Genomic DNA, 20,859 nt, shown 5'->3' with positions numbered 1-20,859 from the left:
TGATGAAATAGCTGATGATGGTTGGGGGTCTAGGATACTACCCTGAGAAACATCTGCAATGAGCTCTTGGGACTGTGACCAAAGCCACTTTCCCTTGTGCTCGGTGTGACTCCCACCAGTGGAGGATTTTCCCCACGATTCTCACTGACTTAAATTCTGCTGGGACTCCTTAATTCCACACTCAGTCAAATGCTGCCTTGATATCAAAGTCCAATCATTCGAACCGCACCTCTGGAATACATCTCTTCTGTCCATGTTTGCACCAAAACAGTAAGAAGTTCTGGAACTGAGCGGTCCTGGCAAAACCCAAACTGTGCATTAATGAGCAGGTTATTGGTGAAGCATTGCTTGACAATACTGTCAGTGGCACTTTCCCTCACCTTGCTGATGATTGCGTATAGACTGATGGTCCAGTTATTGGCCAGATTGGATTTGATCTGCTTATTGAGGATAGGACATGTCCAGACAATTTTTCACTTGGTGGGTAGATGTCAGTGTTGTTCTTGGTTGGAGGAACAGCCAGAACTGGAGCACAAGTCTTCTATACTACAACTGAGATGTTGTCTGGACCTTTCTAGAGAACTCTAGAGGTGAGGTGAGAGTTACTGGCCTTTGATATCAAGGCAGCATTTGACCAAGTGTGGCATCAAGCAGCCCTGGCAAAATTGAAGTCAATGGGAATCAGGGGGAAAGCTCTCCACTGGTTGCAGTCATACCGAGCACAAAGGGTGAAGGTTGTAGTTGTTGAAGGTCAATCATCTCAGTCCTAGGAGATCGCTGCAGGAGTTCCTCAGGGTAGTGTCTTAGGCTCAAAAATCTTCAGCTGATTCATCAACTTCTTTGCAACGTAAGATCGCAATGGGGACGTTCACCGATTGTTGCACACTATTCAGTAGGTTTTGCAATTCCTCAGATTATAAAGTGTGGTGAACCATCGTTGGTTTCCACTAGATAGTACTGAGCCAGGGTCTGGCCAGTACTACAAGTATGTATATATGTTGCTGTTGGGGTTAGGGATGGGTTGTTCTACTTGTTGCTGTTGGGGTTAGGGTTGGGCTGTTACACCTTGTATTATAGTTATTGTGGTACATCCCAGTCGGGCTCCGCCTCCTGGGAGAGGTATAAAGGTCTCTGCTCTGTCTGGGACCCCTCAGTCTGGGATCGTGTATATAATTAGTAGCTTCATTGTACAGCAAATAAAAGCCTTTATTTCCTGAGCATCAAGCCTCGTGTGTGATAACGCGCATCATAAAGCAAGTCCTGTGCTGTACTCAGTGCCTTCAGCAATTTCTTGATATTATGTGGAGTGAATTGAACTGGCTGAAGAACTGCCGATGGGATGGTGGGGACCTTAGGAAGCAATCGAGATAGATTGTCCATTCAATATTTCTGGCTGATAATTGTTACCAATGCTTCAGACTTGACCTTTAGTAGTAATGGGGGTATTTATGGGAGCCCCTTCTCCAGTTAGTTGCTTAATTATCCACCATCGTCAATGATTGCAAAGCATTAATCTGATCTATGAGTTGTGGGATCAGTTAGCTCTCCATAGCATGCTGCTTCTGCTGATAAGCATGCATGTAGCCCTGTGTTGTAACTTCACTGGAGTGGCATATCACGTTTATCTACACTTGGGCACAGGTTCAAGGTGAGTGGGAGAAGTTTAAGCGAGATGTGCAGGCAAAATGTTTCATGCAGAGAGTGGGAGGTGCCTAGAACGCGCTGCCAGAGGAGGTGGTAGAAGGAGGCACATGAGCAACATTTAAAGAGGCATCTGGATGGGTGCATGAATAGGGAGGGAATAGAGGGATACAGACCACATAAAGGGCAAAAGGTTTTTTTTTAGTTAAGTTAGGGGCATCATGATCGACATGGCTTGGAGAGCTGAAAGGACTGTTCCTGTGCTGTACTTTTCTTTGTTCTGCTGTTGCTCCTGCCATAGTCCTCAACACAACCTATTGAACCGGGTTTGGATGCCTGACTTGATGGTAATGATAGAGTGAGAGTTATACTGGACAGTGAGTTTACGGATTATGGTTGAATACAATTTACTGCTGATGACCCCCAGTGCCTCATGGACGCCCAGGTTTAAGCTGTCCTGAATCTATCACAGAGATTTTGCTACATGGCTACTCAATGTGAAGACAAAATTCCATCTCCACAAGTACTGTGCGGTGCACGCTCCGATTCATGCTGTCGTGGGAAATTGCAGATGACTCAGGTAACTCGGTAAGGATGTGGCCAAGTTGGGTTTTTTTCCCTCCTGTTGGTTCGTTTGCCACCAGCCACAGACCCAAACTGGTCGGCATGACCTTCAGGGCTCGATCAGTTTGTTCATTAGTGGTAAAACTGAATCACTCTTGGCAAGGATATCAAAGTCCCCAGCAGAAGGACAGGCTAGTAATCAGCAGGTTTCCTTGACTCTGTTTAGACCATAGTCCAGAAGACCATGATATAGGAACAGAATTCTGCCATTCGGCCCATCGGGTCTGTTCTGCCATTCGATCATGGCTGATAAGTTTCTCAACTCTATTCTCCCTCCTTTTTCCTGTAACCTTTGATCCCCATACCAATCAAGAATCTATCTATCTCTGTCTTAAATGCACTCAGTGACCTGGCCTACCGTGACAATGAATTCCACAGATTCACCACCCTCTGGCTGAAGAAATTCCTTCTCAAATCTAAAGGGTCGTCCATTTACTCTAAGGCTGTGCCCTCAGATCCTAGTCTCTCCTACTAATGGAAACATCTTCTCCATATCCACTCTATCCAGGCCTTTCAGTATTCTGTAAGTTTCAATGAGATCCCCCCTCATCCTTCTAAATTCCATTGAGTACAGACCCAGGATCCTCAAACGCTCCTCATGCGTCAAGCTTTTCATTCCAGGGATCATTCTTGTGAACGCCCTCTGGACCATCTCCAAGGCCAGAACATCCTTAGATACGGGGCCCAAAATTGCTCACAATATTCCAAATTTGGTCTGACTAGAGCTGTATAAAGCCTCAGTAATACATCCTTGTTTGACCTGATTCCTAGGGTCACTTCATCCACTTTATCTACTATTGTTCCACCACCTCCGATGGGTCCCAGGTTCGATTCCAGCTTTGGGTGACTGTCTGTGTGGAGTTTGCACATTCTCCCCCTGTCTGCGTGGGTTTCCTCCAGGTGCTCCAGTTTCCTCCCACAGTACAAAGATATGCAAGTTAGGTGGATTGGCCATGCGAAATTGCCCCTTTGTGACCCAAGAGATAGGGTAGGTGGTGGTCCTGGGTAAGATGCTCTGTTGGAGGGTCGGTGCAGACCCGATGGGCCAAATGGTCTCCTTCTGCACTAAGGGGATTCTATGATGTGGGTTTCAGCAGCAGTTGAATTGAGGGAAGGGCAGTGTCTGGCAATGTTACAGAGGTTGAAGGCTTCAACAATGAATGATTTATTATTAATACAATATATATACAAGATAAGGGCCTGACAGAACTAATACACAGTCTACTCCATTATCTTCCCTGGCTCCAACCTCAGGTCCCTCCCCATCCCAGGACATGCACCCTTGCTTCCGATTGGCTCAGCTTCCAGAGCAACCTCTCCATAGGATCTGGCCTGATCATGTGGCCCTCAAAGGATTGCCCCTTAAAGGGGCCACATTGCCACACACACAACTGATGGGTACAGATATGTAGCTGGAAGCTCAGCTCAGGGTCAACTTTGCCACCAGGTTGTGGAAGCTGCTTCAGCAGGGAGAGAATCATAGAATCATAAAATCTCTACAGTGCAGAAGGAGGCCATTCAGCCCATCTAGCCTGCACCGACAACAATCCCACCCAGGCCTTATCACTGTAACCCCATGTATTTACCCTAGCTAATCCCCCAACAGTAAGGGTCAATTTAGCGTGGCCAATCCACCTAACCCGCACATCTTTGGACTGTGGGAGGAAACCGGAGCACCCGGAGGAAGCCCACGCAGACACGGGGAGAATGTGCATACTCAACACAGACAGTGACCCGAGGCCGGAATTGAACCCGGGTCCCTAGCGCTGTGAGGCAGCAGTGCTAACCACTGTGCCACCGTGCCACCCCAGAGGGATGGAGCCGATGGCCAGGAAACAGAGTTTGTTGTGGAGTCTGAAGACAGCAGCTTTCATCTTCTCAATAATCAATTGGAGGACATTCCCATTCATCCAGCACTGGATAGCGAACAAGCAGCTACACACACAGGCAGCGAGAAGTAATTAATATGATAGTCATGTAACTACTGGCCAGTGTGATCTCCACAGTCGTACAGGCAGATGTACGCACGTAACCATGTGTACACGTGCATGGGAGCACAGGCACACAAATACACTGACCATACTTTTCTAATTCAGGAGTAAACATATCGCCGGCACCACTCACCTGTCTTGTTTCATCATAATAACCAGTGCAGCAATGGACCAGAATGTCACTTTCTGTGTGCAGTAATCAGATACACATACACATCTTCTGAGGGGGAAAGAGTTAGTAGTTGTAGAGTTAAGTATCTATTTTAAAGCCAGCTGGATGAATATTACTGTTCAAAATATGAGGTTGCTCCTATTGAAGATCCAAGGGTTAATAGGATTTGAACATTATAAGGAGCTCAGTGAATGAAAGAGACATTGCAACCTGTCCACACACAGTCTCATCATTTTTCTGACTCTGAAATAGCAGCTGGTGACATTAATTGCCCATCATCCTCCAACGTAACTACTCGAGTCCAGCTGTATAGAACTGTAGGCAGAGCGTTTACAGTCTATGACGGATGTTCCCTCTAAGCTGCGGACCCAGACAGCAACCCGGAGCTTGCCCTAAGCTGGCCCCCTTAGGTTACAGCATCGTGGCTCCACTGCGCAGAAAAAGTTAAAGGTCCCATACACTCCAATCGATAAGCTGAGTGGAACAGAAAGAGTACCCAGCAAGGACCTTTGCTGGAATTTTACCAGCACGACTGCCCCGGAATCGGGGCGGGCGAGGCTCGCAGAACAGCGTTCTTCATTGGTGTCGTGCGGAATCTTACGCGCCTCGGGCGAGGCGGTAAATTTTCAGCACTTGTCTCTGACCAGTGCTCAATTCTAAATACTGGTAACATTCACCCTATCAAAGACACTTTCCGTTCAGCTCCTCTGTCTACTTATACAGAAAACATTGATCTTACTGTCCATGTAATTCTGTATAAACCTCTTTCATACATGGCCATAAATTCATTCATTCGTAGGACATGGGCGTCACTGGGCGCGCTGGCTGGCCAGCATTTATTGCCCAGCCCTAGTTGCCCTTGTTCGGAGGGCAGTTGAGAGTCAAACAATGGCTCTGGAGTCACATGTAGATCAGACTAGGACAGCAGATCTCCTTCCCTAATCGATATTAGTGAATCAGATGGGTTTTTCTGACAATGGTTTCATGGTCATCAGTAGATTCTTAATTCCAGATTTTTTTAAAAATTCAAATTCCACCAGTTGCCGTCATGGGATTCAAACCCAGGTCCCCTGAACATTTGCAGAGTTTCTGGATTAATAGTCTAGTGATAATACGACTAGGCCATCGCCACCCCATGAAACTAGCCAGCACCCAGAAGGTTTGCACCGTATTCAGTCTCTGCACTGAATGCACTCAAGCAAAGTGGGTTCCAGACATTGTTATGAATTTGAAATCAATGTTGAACAGGCAGGAGCTGTGAAAGCCATACAAAACTAAGCAACAAACTTGTTTACGTGACACTTTCACCTCATGAAACTGGGACAGAATACATAGCACTTGTTCTATTTCCCTCAGTCATTCCTTGTGCTGATCTTCAAACCTTTAAATCCAAGGTGGGTATCATCAAACACCAGGACATTCTTTGCATTTCAAAGTGATTCATGACACTCCTTGAGAATCTTCCAACATACATGATAAGACGCAATGAAAATCCAAATCCTTCTTATTCCCTGAGTCACCTTGACTACTCTTCCAGGGGAGAATTTCTCTTCCTAGCCACCAGCTTGGCATAGTCAGGGAAGATAATAGTGTGCTCTCTTTGTGTGGAGAGCTCTGGGGTGGAAGAGGGGTAGAGTGCATTGTATTCTGTGGCAGTGGACAGAAAGAGGTTCTATTAAATTGACAAACCTCCACTGCAGAAGGCAGTTTTCCTTGTCCCACATTTCCCACCGCTGTACAAAGCAGACACACTGCCAAAGAGAATGGATTTCCATTTCTTTCAGAGCTTAGCTGTCAACTTGGCTCACTGGTGGCACTCTTGCGGAAGGTTCAAATCCCGTCCCAGGACTTGAGAATGTAATCTAGGTTGACACTTCAGTGGAGTGCTGGATTGTTACAAGTGCTGCCTCATGGAAGCAACATTAAACCGAGGCCCCATCTGCCTGTTCGCATTAATGTAAAGAGATCCCATGGGAACTACTCAAAGAAGAGCTGAGGAGTTCTCCTGTTGGCCTGACAAACAATTATTCCACAAACAACAACATGAAAGAAGTATTTATCCAATTGCTGTTTGAGCCTGACCTTGCCAATGTTGCTTACGTCACAACACTTCAGGGGTATTTCAATGGATTGAAATGCTTTGGGCTGTCCTGAGGATGTGAAAGGTGCTATATAAATGCAAGTTCTTTCTTTGTGTTCTTTGCTTTTATGAGTGATTACATTTGCTTTTATTTTATGCGTTTAATGTTGCCTTTCCCTGACATTTTAAAGTACCCTTTCCTCTTTCACCTACCTACCTTCATGGCGATTTCAATGTGAATTGCAACAGATCTTTTTGGAATTCCATTTGGGTTTAGGGAGTGAGAGAACAGGAAGCATTTTCAGTGGATTTAGACAGTGCCTGAGCTGCGGCCCATGGGTAGATGAAAGTCATTTACCCACCTTTGCTCCATATTTCTTGATATCCTTACCAACCGTCACCCAAGTTCATATGTCCATAGTCAGCATCAGAGAGTATAGGACTGTGCCACCGTTCCTTGCTGGTGAAGACCTGTCTCCAGAATGGAACACCGTCTGCGAGGCGCCAACTTACTGCACCAACAGTAACGTCACCTTGAGCCCCTGAAGGTTAAAAGACAATATATAATGTAATAGGAACACACACACACGCTCAACTTGTACAAACTCAGGCACTGTGCAGAGCATGATTGTACGTTGCCTTATAATGACTTGTCGGTAATGGTCCGGGAAGAAATAAATGTTGCAGGATTTTCTGTCATGTGCCATGCTTTGAATGTGTGCCCCGTTGAAATGTGGAATATGCACAGGACACAAAGAACAAAGAAAATTACAGCACAGGAACAGGCCCTTCAGCCCTCCAAGCCAGTACCGATCACAATGCCCAAACGAAACTAAAAAAAACCTTCTGCCCTTACTCAGTCAGTATCCCTCTATTCCTTCCCTATACATGGATCAATCCAGATGCCTCTTAAATGTTGCCACTGTGCCTGTTTTCACCACCTCCTCAGGCAGCCCGCTCCAGGCACCCTACACTCTCTGCATGAAAAACCTCCCCCGCACATCTCCCTTAAACTTTCCCCCTCTCACCTGTGCCCCTTGTAATTGACACTCCCACCCTGGGAAAAAGCCTCTGACTATTCAACTGTGATCTATGCCCCTCATAATTTTGTAGACCTCCATCAGGTCTCTGCTCAGCCTCCATCTTTCCAGTGAAAATAATCCCAGCCTATTCAATCTCTCCTCATAGTCAATGCCCTCGAGACCAGGCAACATCCTGGCGAACCTTCTTCGCCGTCCCTCCAAAGCTTCCATGCCCTTCTGGTAGTGTGGCGACCAGAACTGCACGGAACACTCCACAATGAGGAAGTGCAGAGGGCACACATTAGGTTATCAGTATCCGTCAGCCAAGAAAGCAGACTTTGTTTTGGATGTAGAGCTGTCTGCAAACCTCTTCCTGTGACACATTCTGATGCCACCGTGTTTCACTTGCAGAATCTCTGATGTGTTGGCGACAGATTCCCTTTGGATTAACGATGGCCCTGTTTTTATTTACAGCTAATACATTTGTCAGTGTGGAATTTTGACAGCTTTAAGCTCGGCTGGAGATCTTTGGAGAGATTGGTTTGGGAAAATCAGAAGCACAATAATCTGCAGCCTCTGTCTTGTTGGGAGGGATGGGTTCTGGGAATCACACTGACATTTTGCCAGCGGTTTAACAGTCCCTCGATTCAATGTGTGGCTGCTGGCTGAGATTTCATTTTTAAGATTTATTACATTTTAACTCATAAATTCCGTTTATCGGTTTTGTTAAATGTTGCAATATTACTTTTTTTAAAAAAATTCATTTTGGGATGTGGGCATCGCTGGCTAGACCAGCATTTATTGCCCATCCCTGATTGCCCTTGAGAAGGTGGTGGTGAGCTGCCTTCTTGAACCGTTGCAGTCCCTGAGGTGTAGGTACTCCCACAGTGCTGTTGTGGGGTGGAGTGGAGTTCCAGGATTTTGACCCAGCGACAGTGAAGGAATAGGGATATATTTCAAAGTCAGGATGGTGAGTGGCTTGGACTGGAAACCGCAATGATTCAAGAAGGCAGATCAACGCCACCTTCTCGAGGGGAATTAGGGATGGGCAATAAATGCTGACACTAGCCAGCGACGTCCACATCCCATGAGGGAATATAAAAAAAGTCAGGTAGACAGAGAAGTTAGGAGGGCAACTCACTGATTAACCAAAGGACTGGCAGAATGTTCACCTCTTCACCTCCACTTCTGAGATTTAGTTGGATTTCTAACACCAGTACCGGAATTTTATCACCTCGCCCGCCCAAGGCTTGTAAGATCCCGCCCAAGACCAATGGAGAGTACCATTCTAGAACATAAGAACATAAGAACTAGGAGCAGGAGTAGGCCATCTGGCCCCTCGAGCCTGCTCCGCCATTCAATCAGATCATGGCCGATCTTTTCGTGGACACAGCTCCACTTACCCACCCACTCACCATAACCCTTAATTCCTCTACTATTCAAAAATTTATCTATCCTTGCCTTAAAAAACATTCAATGAGGTAGTTCTGCAAACCTCGCCCGCCCTGATTCCGGGGTAGGTGTACCGGTAAAATTCTGGCCAAGGTGCCCAACATATTTTATCTTAATCTTGTCACATTCAGTGATATTTCTACCAATGAACATTTACACTATGGCGTGGGATCCAGCAGTCTTTCAGTCTGTGCTTTCCCAGTCGTGAAGTTTGTAATGGGATTATCCAACGAGGAAGCCAGCCATACAGAACCAGCCTCAATATTCTATGAATCGTCTCTCCTAACACAGAACCTTGCATGATGGGTCTGCTTCTTGGAGATTGACCCAGAGGTTAGCGTGTTTGATTCATCATCTCCAGCCTTGGGCAAACATTCAAATATGCAACATTGGCGGGCAGGAAAAGGCCAGCTCCATCACTCCCACACTCTCAAGATGGCTGAAGAATTGTGGCTTAATATTTTTCCCTCGCCCACCAATCTTACCCTATCCCAATGGCGCTGCCATGTAATATCCTGGGTGAACAAATAATATTCTGGAAAATTCCCCCCCCCGTTCCCCTCAAGAAATCTAGGTGATCAAGTGTTATCTGCAAAAGACTGGCCCAATCAGGAACCAATCTAGCTCCATCTTGAAGACAGTGGGCAGGGTCAGCATTCACCACACCGGTTGCCAATGTTTTCCAGAGGTTCTCTATTCTCCAGGTCAAGGAGAATTGCTAGGCATCCAATATAGGCCAATCCCCCCAACAGAACTCTCCAACCCTGCTGATGGCAACCCCATGGCATGGGTGCCCCGGTGGCGGAGGGTGTGAACAATGGAACTGGAAGATCCCACTGCCAGCCAATGGCAGGCCACCTCCACCGCCATGAGGCGGGGTGGCTGGTGGTAGTTGGAAAATCCCACCCACTGTTTAAATTTATGAATTTACACTCCTCCCCCCACTCCTCCCCATCGCACCCCCATCAGTATTAGTTCTTATGACATGATTGAAATCTAAATATTATGGAGATTGGAAACAAAGTTCAGTGGTGGAAGGGTTAAGGAGCTTCTATGGAGTTCAAACCACAGGCGATCATATTGCAATTCATGGAGTCCCCTCTTCACTTCCCACAACCATCCACAATAGCCTGTTGGCTATAGTGATCATGCTATCATGGTGCAGAGTGGGTGCACAGTTGAAAGGATTTGCCATTTGTTATTCGCACTACTATCCGATCAGACAGGCTTTCATAAAGCCAACATACAGACATGCTGAAAGATATCTTGTGGATTTAAGGGAAGGTTAGAAATCTGACACAAATTATACAAATTGGTTCCAAATGTTTTCACTCTGGATTCTGATGGTTTTTCAGCTGCAAAAGAATGAAATGTTTTTCTTTGGTGTCCAAAAGCATCAATGTTATACGAAGGCCTACATTTCAACAGTCAAAGAATGATGTTTTTCATGTCCACTGTATAAAAGGTCCTTACTGTGAGTTAATGGTGTCAACCTGGTTCAGTTTATAACAGTGCACTCTTGTCTCTAGGTCATGGGTTCAAACACCGCTCTAAGACCTGTGCATATAATCTTGGCTGACACTTCAGTGCAGCACTGAGGGAGGGATTCATTATTGGAGGTGTCATCCTTCAAATGAAATGTTAAACCGAGGCCAGGATTGCCTGCTCAGGTTAATTGTCAAAAGATTTCATGGTATTAGTCGAAGACAAGTCGGGAATTCTCCCAGTGTCCTAGTCTTCTCTAAAGCAAAATAATCAAAAATAAAATGCAGAGACCAAACATCCACCTCATTGTTTTTTTGTGGGGTTTTATTACACCCCTGGTCACCGAACACTTTGAGATTAATTCCATCCATGTGAAGTGTTTCTGAACAAGCTGCAAGATGTGATGAGGTATTATATATAAACATACGCAGCTATCCTTCTCTGGGTTTGCAGTTCTCCCCTGCCATTCTGTAATAACTCCAGGAATCAGTTGTATTTTATTGCACAAAATAAAGTAAAGCAAACGCCACAAACCTGTGGTGAACACAACAGGTCCCAACCAGGACAATGCAATAATGGACCCACTCAGGGACCTGCTTTATACAGGGATTGGTTTACGAGCTCCACCTGGTTGGTTCACTACTAATCCCCAGGGAGCTTGTATTCAACAAGTCCCACAGGTAGGCCATAGAATCATAAAATCATAGAATCCCTATAGTGCAGAAGGAGGCCATTTGGCCCATTGAGTCAGCACTGACCACAATCCCACCCGGGCCCTATTTCCGTAAAACCACATATGTGCCCGGCTAATCCCCCTGACACTGGGGTCAATTTAGCATGGCCAATCAACCTAACCTGCACATCTTTGGACTCATGTCAATAGGTGATTCCCCATGCAAGTCCTGGGGGTTATCACACACTCCTACCTCCTACATTACTCTTTTCCTCCATTCTGAAGTTCATTCCTTTCTCGTCTTATGTCTCTCTTTGGCTTTTTCCTTCTGTGTAATCAATCTTTCTCCCTTCATTTCTTTTTTCATTTCTGTAAAGCAAAGCAAAAGTCTATTTCCAACTGGATTAATGGAGACATGTCACTTGTGAATATGTCTGGAGGATTTAGTTTTAGATTAAAACCCCACCGTTCTGCAGTCTCCTTTATTATCATTCAGCCAGCACCCTTTGACAGAAGCACAAGTGAGGAAGGCTGGAGTTTGCAGACTTGATGATAAATGTGCACCTTCAAACTAACTGAGCAGAAAATAATAATGTCACGCGAAACTGCCGGATGTGTCTCCAAAAGCAGCTTCTTCTGTTTTTGGGGAACTTGGAGTTTTGTTTTGTGGAGGTTCAAACTTACTGTTTTGCAAGTTCTTCCTCCTCCCCCTGGTCTTTGCACACTTAGCAAAAGAAGTAACTCTTAGGATGTGGGCATCACTGGCAATGCCAGCATCTAATGCCCAAGATTAGTTACCTTGAGAACGTGGTGGTGGCCTGTCCATATTTGTGGAGTGGTTTTCTGGGCCATTTCAGAGGGTAATTAAGAGCCAGCCGCGTTAATGTTGGTCCTGATTCCCACATAGGCCAGACCACGTGTCTCTCCCTGAAGGACATTAATGAACCAATTGGGTTTTTAAGCAACAATCCAGCTGGTACAATGTTACTTTATTTGGTGTCAGATTTCATTTTGAACTGAATTCAACTTCTCATATGACTATGGTGGGATTGAACTCATGTTCAAGAGCCCCGACCTCCACTTCACTTTATTCATAATTTCATGAATTTCTAAGATAGAGGAGCAGAATTAGGCCGTTTGACCCATCGACTCTGCTCCGCCATTCGATCATGGCTGATATGCTCCTCATCCCCATTTTCCTGCCTTTCCCCCGTAACCCTTCAACCCATTACCAATTAAAAATCTGTCTAACTCCTCCTTAAATTTACTCACTGTCCCAGCATCCAGCACTTTGGGGTAGCGAATTTCACAGATTCACAACCCTCTGGGAGAAGTAGTTTCTCCTCAACTCTGTTTTAAATTTGCTACCCCTTAGCCTAAGATTATGACCTCTCGTCCCAGAATGCCCCACAAGAGGAAGCATCCACTCCACGTCTACTTTATCCATACCTTTTATCATCTTGTATTCCTCAATTTGATCTCCTCTCATTCTTCTAAATTCCAGAGAGTTTAGGCCTAAACTGTTCAATCTCTCTACATACGACAAACCCCTCATCCCCGGAATTAATCTGGTGAACCTCCTCTGAACTGCCTCCAATGCCACTACCTCCTTCCTCAAATACGGGGACCAAAACTGTGCACAAATACTCCAGGTGCGGCCTCACCAATGCCTTGTATAGTTACAACAATACTTCCTTACCTTTATATTCTATTCCTTTAGCTATAAATGCCAACATTCCATTCACTTTCTTTATTATCTGCTGTACGAGCATGCTAGTTTTCTGTGACTCATGAGCGGTCACCCAGATCCCTCTGCATCGGAGCACCCCGAAGTCTCTCCCCCTTTAGATAATAAGTCACCTTCCCATTTTTCTGACCAAAATGCATGACCTCACATTTATCCAAGTTAAACTCCATCTGCCACATTTTGGTCCACTCTCCTAACCTATCTAAATCTATTTATAAGGTTCTTATTTCCTCATTGCAACTTACTGTCCCGCCTATTTTTGTGTCATCTGCAAATTTGGCCATAGAGCCTCCTATCCCTGTATCCAAGTCATTAATATAGATTGTAAATAGCTGGGGCCCAAGGACCAAACCCTGTGGCACCTCCACTAGTTACTTCCTGCCATCCAGAAAAAAAAACATTTATCCCAACACTCTATCTTCTGTCCATCAGCCAGTCACCTATCCAAGCTAATAAATTACCCCTAATCCTATATGATCTAACCTTGTGACTTAACCTTTTGTGCAGCACCTTATCAAACACCTTCCAGAAGTCCAGATATATTAAATCTACAGGATTCCCATTCCCCACTTTGCTTGTTACATCCTCGAAGAACTCTAGCAAATTAGTCAAACATGATTTGCCCTTCATAAAACCAAATTTGATTCTTCCAATCCATGTGCATATTAAAATCACCTACGATTATTGCTGTACCTTTCTTGCAAGCCCCCAGTATTTCACAGAATCATAGAAACCCTACAGTGCAGAAGGAGGCCATTTGGCCCATCGAGCTTGCACCAACAACAATCCCACCCAGCCCCTATCCCCGTAACCCCACATATTTACCCTATTAATCCCCCTGACACTAAGGGGCAATTTAGCGTGGCCAATCAACCTACCCCGCACATCATTGGACTGTAGGAGAAAACCGGAGCATCCGGAGGAAACCCACGCAGACATGGGGAGAACGTGCAAACTCCACACAGACAGTGACCCAAGCCGGGAACAGAACCCAGGTCCCTGAGAGGCAGCAGTGCTCACCACTGTGCCATCGTGCCACCATAACCAGTACACTACCATGCCCACGTAGCAACTGCAGATGATGTAGGTATTCTCAGGGTTATGGATGATGCTGTATCACACTTTTTGAAAAGTTGTGAAGAGGTCCAATGATTACTCATTTTGACAATTTTCTCTCCCTTTATAAAAAGATCCCTGTGTCTGCCAATGGCACTAATTAGAGACCAGGTAGAAATCAGCAATACAGCAATCACAAATAATCTTATTCCATAGACACATTGGCATTCTGATGTGCTACTAAATGATTTAAAACATTTCTTACACTCATTTCCTCAAAGTGCACATCCCTGACAAGGTTACCATTTGTTTCCAAAATCCAGTGGCCCCTGAAGAAGTTTATTTATTAGTGTCACAAGTAGGCTTACATTAACACTGCAATTAAGTTACTGTGAAAATCCCCTAGTCGCCACACTCCGGCGTCTGTTCGGGTACACTGAGGGACAATTTAGCATGGCCAATTCACCTAACCAGCACGTCTTTCGGACTGTGGGAGGAAACCGGAGCACCCGGAGAAAACCCACGCAGACACGGGGAGAATGTGCAGACTCCGCACAGACAGTGACCCAAGCCAGGAATCGAACCCGGGTCCCTGGCGCTGTGTGGCAGCAGTGCTAACCACTGTGCCACCGTGCCGCCTTGTGTGGAGCTGCTTTGGCCTCAGTGCGTGGGGTGAAATTATTGTTGAGATAGGTTATTTCACTCAGTGATGGTAATGATGTATGTCCCAAATCAGGATGGTGTGTGACTTACAGTCAAGCTTGAGGAGGTGGTGTTCCCTTGTACCTGATGCCCTTGTCCTTCTAAGTAGTGGGGGATGGGGGGGGGGGGGGGGGGGGCGGCGGTTGGTGGATTTGGGAGAAGCTGTCTCAAACGAGCTGTGTGTGATACAAGGGCATGATCTGGTAGTTGAATAACATTACTGACACTGTGTTTAGCATCATGTATGATGAAGGACTGCCGTTTGGATCAAGCGCTGGAGGGTGCTGATGTCCATTCAACTGGACCTCAGTAAAGAAAAATCAATATCCTCAAAGAATATTCCCGATAGTGGGGGAGTTCAGAACTCGGGGTCATAGTTTGAGGATAAAGGACAACCTTTTAGAACTGAGATGAGGAGAAATTTCTTCACCCAGAGAGTGGTGAATGTGTGGAATTCACTACCACAGAAAGTAGTTGAGGCCAAAATGTTGAGTGATTCCAAGAAGAAATTAGATATAGCTTTTGGAGCTATAAGGGATCAAGGGATATTGGAGGAAGGCGGGCAAATTATATTGATTTTGATGATCAGCCATGGTCAAAATGAATGGTAGTGCAGGCTCGAAGGGCCGAATAGTCTATTCCTACTTCTAGTTTCTACGTTTTTCTCCTTAGAAGATTTAAGGTAAGGGGCAGAGGATTTGGAGATCTGAGGAAAAATCTTTTCACCCAGAGGGTGGTGGGAATCTGGAACTCAATGCCTATAAAGTTGGTAGAGGAGGGAACCCTCAACAACATTTAAGAAGCATTTAGATGAGCACTTGAAACGCCACAGCACACAAGGCTGCAGACCAAGTGTTGGAAAGAATTATATTAAAATAGATAGATACTTGATAGCCAGTGCAGACACGCTGGACTAAGAGCCTCTTACTGAGCTGTAAGACTCCATGACTCTATGAGAAGGAACAAAAGAAGGAACAAAAAAGAAAACTAAACAGCTGGCTTCATAATGGCCAAGAACATGACAGAATTTCTGGACTTAAACATGGAGCTCATCAGAATGACTGATACCAGGGTTGTGTCTGTAAGGACGGAATCAGTGACATTCCTGATCACTACATAACCTGGGAAAAATCATTTCAGAGCAGCTTAAAAAAAACAAACGTTAAAACAAAACCTGAAATAACATCAGCTCGAAAAAAAATAGTTTCCAATTCCATTTAATTACTGGGGTGTTTACTTTTTGACCCGCCAGTCAACTGTACGGTGGAATTTAGAAGACAGACTACAATCTGACAGGAATGCATAAGAGAAGAGATGGACGTGAGAAGCCCCTCTGAAATAGAGGGACCCACCAGGGGTGAAAAGAATGACACAAAGCTTGAATTCATAGGGACTCCCAATTGTATATTTAAATTGAGGATTTGTTCTTTTTTTTAGAATCCGTACAATGAAAAACAGGCCATTTGGCCCATCAAGACTGCACTGACTCTCTGACAAAGTATCTTACCCAGGTCGTCTGACCTGCCCTGCACTCATAACCCCACACATTTCTCATGGCAAATCCATTTCACCTACACATTGTGGGACAATTTAGCTTGGCCATCCCAGTTAACCTCCACAACTTTTGGAGTGTGGGAGGAAACCGGAGCACCCAGAGGAAACCCTCGCAGACACGGGGAGAATGTGCAGACTCCACACAGACAGTGACCCAAGGCCGGAACTGAACCCGGGTCCCTGGCGCTGTGAGGCAGCAGTGCTAACCACTGTGCCAAAGTGCCACCCAGTGTCACCCAGTCAGACTCCTGCCTGCCAGGAAATGCAGGTCCCTTTAAGAGTAAACTCGGACTACTTTTATGCCACATAAAAGGGATTGAGACTGGTGTCCAAAAGCTTGGTCAAAGAAATGTGTTTTAAGGAGAGTTAAAATAGGAGAAACAGAGAGGGGAATTTCAAAGTGCAGATCCTGGAGAGCTGATACGTGGTTGCTAATAGTGGGGCAAAGGGACTGGGTGATGCACTGGAGGTCAGGTTTGGAGGAAGTGATTTCAGAGGGTCGGAGTGGAGGTGACAGAATGGAGTGAGATCACGGAGGGATTTGAAAAGAAGACTGAGAACTTTTCAATCAAGTCATTGGTGGAGCTGCAGCCAATGAGTACGGGGATGATGCGTGAACAGGACTGGCATGAATCGGGATAATGCGGAGTTTTGGATCAGTTTATGTTTATGGAGAGTGGAAGATGGAAGGCTGGTCGGGCAAACATTGAAATAGTCCAGTCTGCTCTGACCTCCAACCTCTGCATAGCTGGGAGTAGCAGAGGACGGAGGTCAGAGTCTCAGAGGTGGAAACAAATGAGTGATCTTCAGATGAATGATCAGACAATCTGAGTGACTCCATAACGTCCCTGCTCTCAGTGATGGATTGTGTGAGGATGAATTAGGTAGTGGGCCACAACAACTGGAGCAAATTCTTTCAGCTACAGTCTCCACTCACCTGATGAAGAAGCAGCGCTCCAAAAGCTCATGATTCCAAATAAACCTGTTGGACTTTAACCTGGTGTTGTGAGATGTCTTGCTGTGCCCACCAGGCACTGCTTCCCACCCCAATCCAACACCGGCATCCCCACATCATAGCTACAGTCTGAACATTTATCAGGGACTCTCTATTTTTATTCCTTCATGGGATGTGAACGTCGCTGGCTAGGCCAGCATTAATTGCCCATCCCTAATTGCCCCTGGAGAAGGTGGTGATAGTGGTGGTGAGCTGCCTTCTTGAACTGCTGAAGTCTCTGAGGTACATGTACACCCATGGGGCTGTTCGGGAGGGAGTTCCATGATTTTGACCCAGTGACAGTGAAGGAACAGTGAGATATTCCCAAGTTAGGATGGTAAGTGGCTTGAGGGGGATCTTCCAGGTGGTGGCTTCCCGTGTGTTTGCAGCGCTGTCCTTCTAGATGGTAGTGGTCATGGGTTGCGAAGGTGTTGTCTCAGGAATCTTGGTGAGTTCCTACAGTGCATCTTACAGATGGTACACACAGCTGCCACTGTGCATCAGCATGGGGTTAGATCTCTTGTGGCATTCAACAAGGACAATCCGACATTTTGACAGCTGTATAGAGAGAAACAACTGCAAAGACAACAATTGGTGGGATGGTTAGGATACATGTAAGAGTGAGGGTCATTGATATGGAGAAAGGAGGTCTGTGTTCCCGTGATAGTGCCCCTACTGATGGACCAGAAGCTCTGGGTTCAGTCCAATGGCTGGAATTCTTCCAGCTCCAGTCTGAACATGAGGCTGGCTGGTTATTTTCATCACTTAGCTTTGGAGTGCTGAAAGCCAAGATAACACTCCACTGTCACTCAACAAACAGGTTATCCAGTCATTGTCACACTGCAGTTTGTGGGAGCTTGCTGTGCAAACGTTGGCTGCATTGTTTCCTACATCACAACAGCGACTATGCTATTAAAGTATTTCATTGGCCATAAGGTGCTTTGAGGCTTTGGTGGTATTGAAAAGCATGCCAAGTGCCAGTTTTCTTTTCAGCACAGACTGGGGACTGACGCTGAGATCTACACTGTAAGCCATTCACACCAATTAGCCATCCAGGAAGTCAATGGTTTTCTTTGCGAAAATTGAAAACCTCCAACAGCGGAAATACACGAGATCTGTCAACACGTGGAAAGGTTTTTAACTGGAAGCTTTATTGGAACTTGACAGGAACAGGTTTGGAACAGGAAAGGGTAAGGTGAGAGGCAGGAAATAAAGGAATAAAGACTTTCATTTACTCACTGCCTTTCATAACCTTAGAACGTCTCAAAAGTACTTCTCACCAATGAAATTATATTAAAGTGTAGCCACTGCAGAAAATGGTGAAAATTGCAAAACAGACAGCCAGAGGGGCATATGGCTAGAAGTGGAGATGGTGCCTTCCAAAGCCAGGGCAAAGCAAGTGGCATCCGGTCCTTAGTCATCCAAGTCAGAGGATTTGGTGAGAAAACTTCAACAGGCACAGGAACAGGAGAGTTTTTATTTGCTGTACATAGAAACATAGAAGATAGGAGCAGGAGGAGGCCATTTGGCCCTTCGAGCCTGTTCCGCCATTCATTATGATCATGGCTGATTGTCTAACTCAGTAGCCTAACCCTGCTTTCTCCCCATAACCTTTGATCCCATTTGCCCCAAATGGTATATCTAGCCACCTAGAATCATAGAAATCCTACAGTGCAGAAAGAGGCCATTTGGCCCATCGAGTCTGCACCGACCACAATCCCACCCAGGCCCTACCCCCATATCTACCCGCTAATCCCTCTAACCTACGCATAAGGGGCAATTTTAGCATGGCCAATCAACCTAACCCACATATCTTTGGACTGTGGGAGGAAACTGGAGCACCCAGAGGAAACCCACGCAGACACGAGGAGGATGTGCAAACTTCGCACAGACAGTGACCCAAGCGGGAATCGAACCCAGGTCCCTGGAGCTATAAAGCAGCAGTGCTAACCATTGTGCTACCGTGCCACCCCCTTGAATACATTCTGTACCATCAGAAGCTATTAGCCAGGATGCCAGCAGTTAGTTACTGTGGTTATTATAAATGCCACTGACAGACGTGAGTGTGTCAATTAAGAAATTATTTGCAACTGATGACAAGAAAAGTCTAAAAATATTGAATGTGGTTAAATATGGAGTTTCCACCCATTGGAGTCTGATGATGCAGCTGTATAGAATGGAGTCTGATGATGCAGCTGTATAGAACGCTGGTTAGGCCACATTTGGAGTACTGCGTCCAGTTCTGGTCGCCGCACTACCAGAAGGACGTGGAGGCATTGGAGAGAGTGCAGAGAAGGTTTACCAGGATGTTGCCTGGTATGGAGGGTCTTAGCTATGAGGAGAGATTGGGTAGACTGGGGTTGTTCTCCTTGGAAAGACGGAGAATGAGGGGAGATCTAATAGAGGTATACAAGATTATGAAGGGTATAGATAGGGTGAACAGTGGGAAGCTTTTTCCCAGGTCGGAGGTGACGATCACGAGGGGTCACGGGCTCAAGCTGAGAGGGGCGAAGTATAACTCAGACATCAGAGGGACGTTTTTTACACAGAGGGTGGTGGGGGCCTGGAATGCGCTGCCAAGTAGGGTGGTGGAGGCAGGCACGCTGACATCGTTTAAGACTTACCTGGATAGTCACATGAGCAGCCTGGGAATGGAGGGATACAAACGATTGGTCTAGTTGGACCAAGGAGTGGCACAGGCTTGGAGGGCCGAAGGGCCTGTTTCCTGTGCTGTACTGTTCTACTGTTCTTTAAAATATGGCCAAAGCCCGGGCCAAAGTAACATGGGAGACCGAATGGGAACAGCTAATGGGAAGGTATTTTGTGCATGTGCGCATCTGCATTAGTTCCAGCAAAATGGTAAAGATATTCGTTAAAAAGTAATTACATTGAAAAAATAAAAACCTATGATATTATCGGCAGACTCAGTTTTCATGAAATGTTGGTTCTCACTCTTGGTAGATGGCTGAATAAGATCCATGTCAATCAGAGCAAATACCTTGTCCCAATTGAAATCGGAGGCAGCTGCCTTTGCACCAGCTCATGGATCAAATCATGGCAAAGCTATTGACTGCAGTTATTTTTGTAATGTCCTAACTATGTTAGAGGTTATAGGTTTTAAACAAAAAAGAAAAAGATGTGGTTTGCATATGTAGATCCAAAGTAACACACAGCAGGTTTATTAAAAGAGATGTTCTCTAAACAGAAGAGAAAATGAAATAGAAGCCTGTGAAACACCCCGATGAACTCATCTCCTAATCATGTGACCAGCTCCTAAAGCAATCATACAACCACTTAAATATTTAACATTAATCTTGCATATAGTCATATCCAAAGTGACCGGCCCCTTCATTGTAAGAACACAGGGATGTTAGAAATAGAATGAGGCCATTCAGCCCCTCAGACCTGCTCTGCCTTTCAGTTGGATCATGGATGATCTTCATCTCAACTCCATTTTCCTGCCTTTGTCCCAAATCCTATGATATCCCTACCATACAGAAATCTGTGTTGATAGCTTCAATTGTTCCCCCAGGATAGAGTCTTGTGGCTCAGTAGGTAGCACCCTCCCCTGCCTCAGAGCTGAAAGTTCTGGGTCCAAGTCCCACTCCAGTTCTTGCTTGCCACAGAAGGAGTGTTCATGACACAGTTTCAAGCAGTTACCAATCA

This window comes from Mustelus asterias, chromosome 12 (assembly GCF_964213995.1).
Source record: "Mustelus asterias chromosome 12, sMusAst1.hap1.1, whole genome shotgun sequence".
NCBI classification, from domain to species: Eukaryota; Metazoa; Chordata; class Chondrichthyes; order Carcharhiniformes; family Triakidae; genus Mustelus; species Mustelus asterias.
This window is presented reverse-complemented; position numbering follows the sequence as displayed.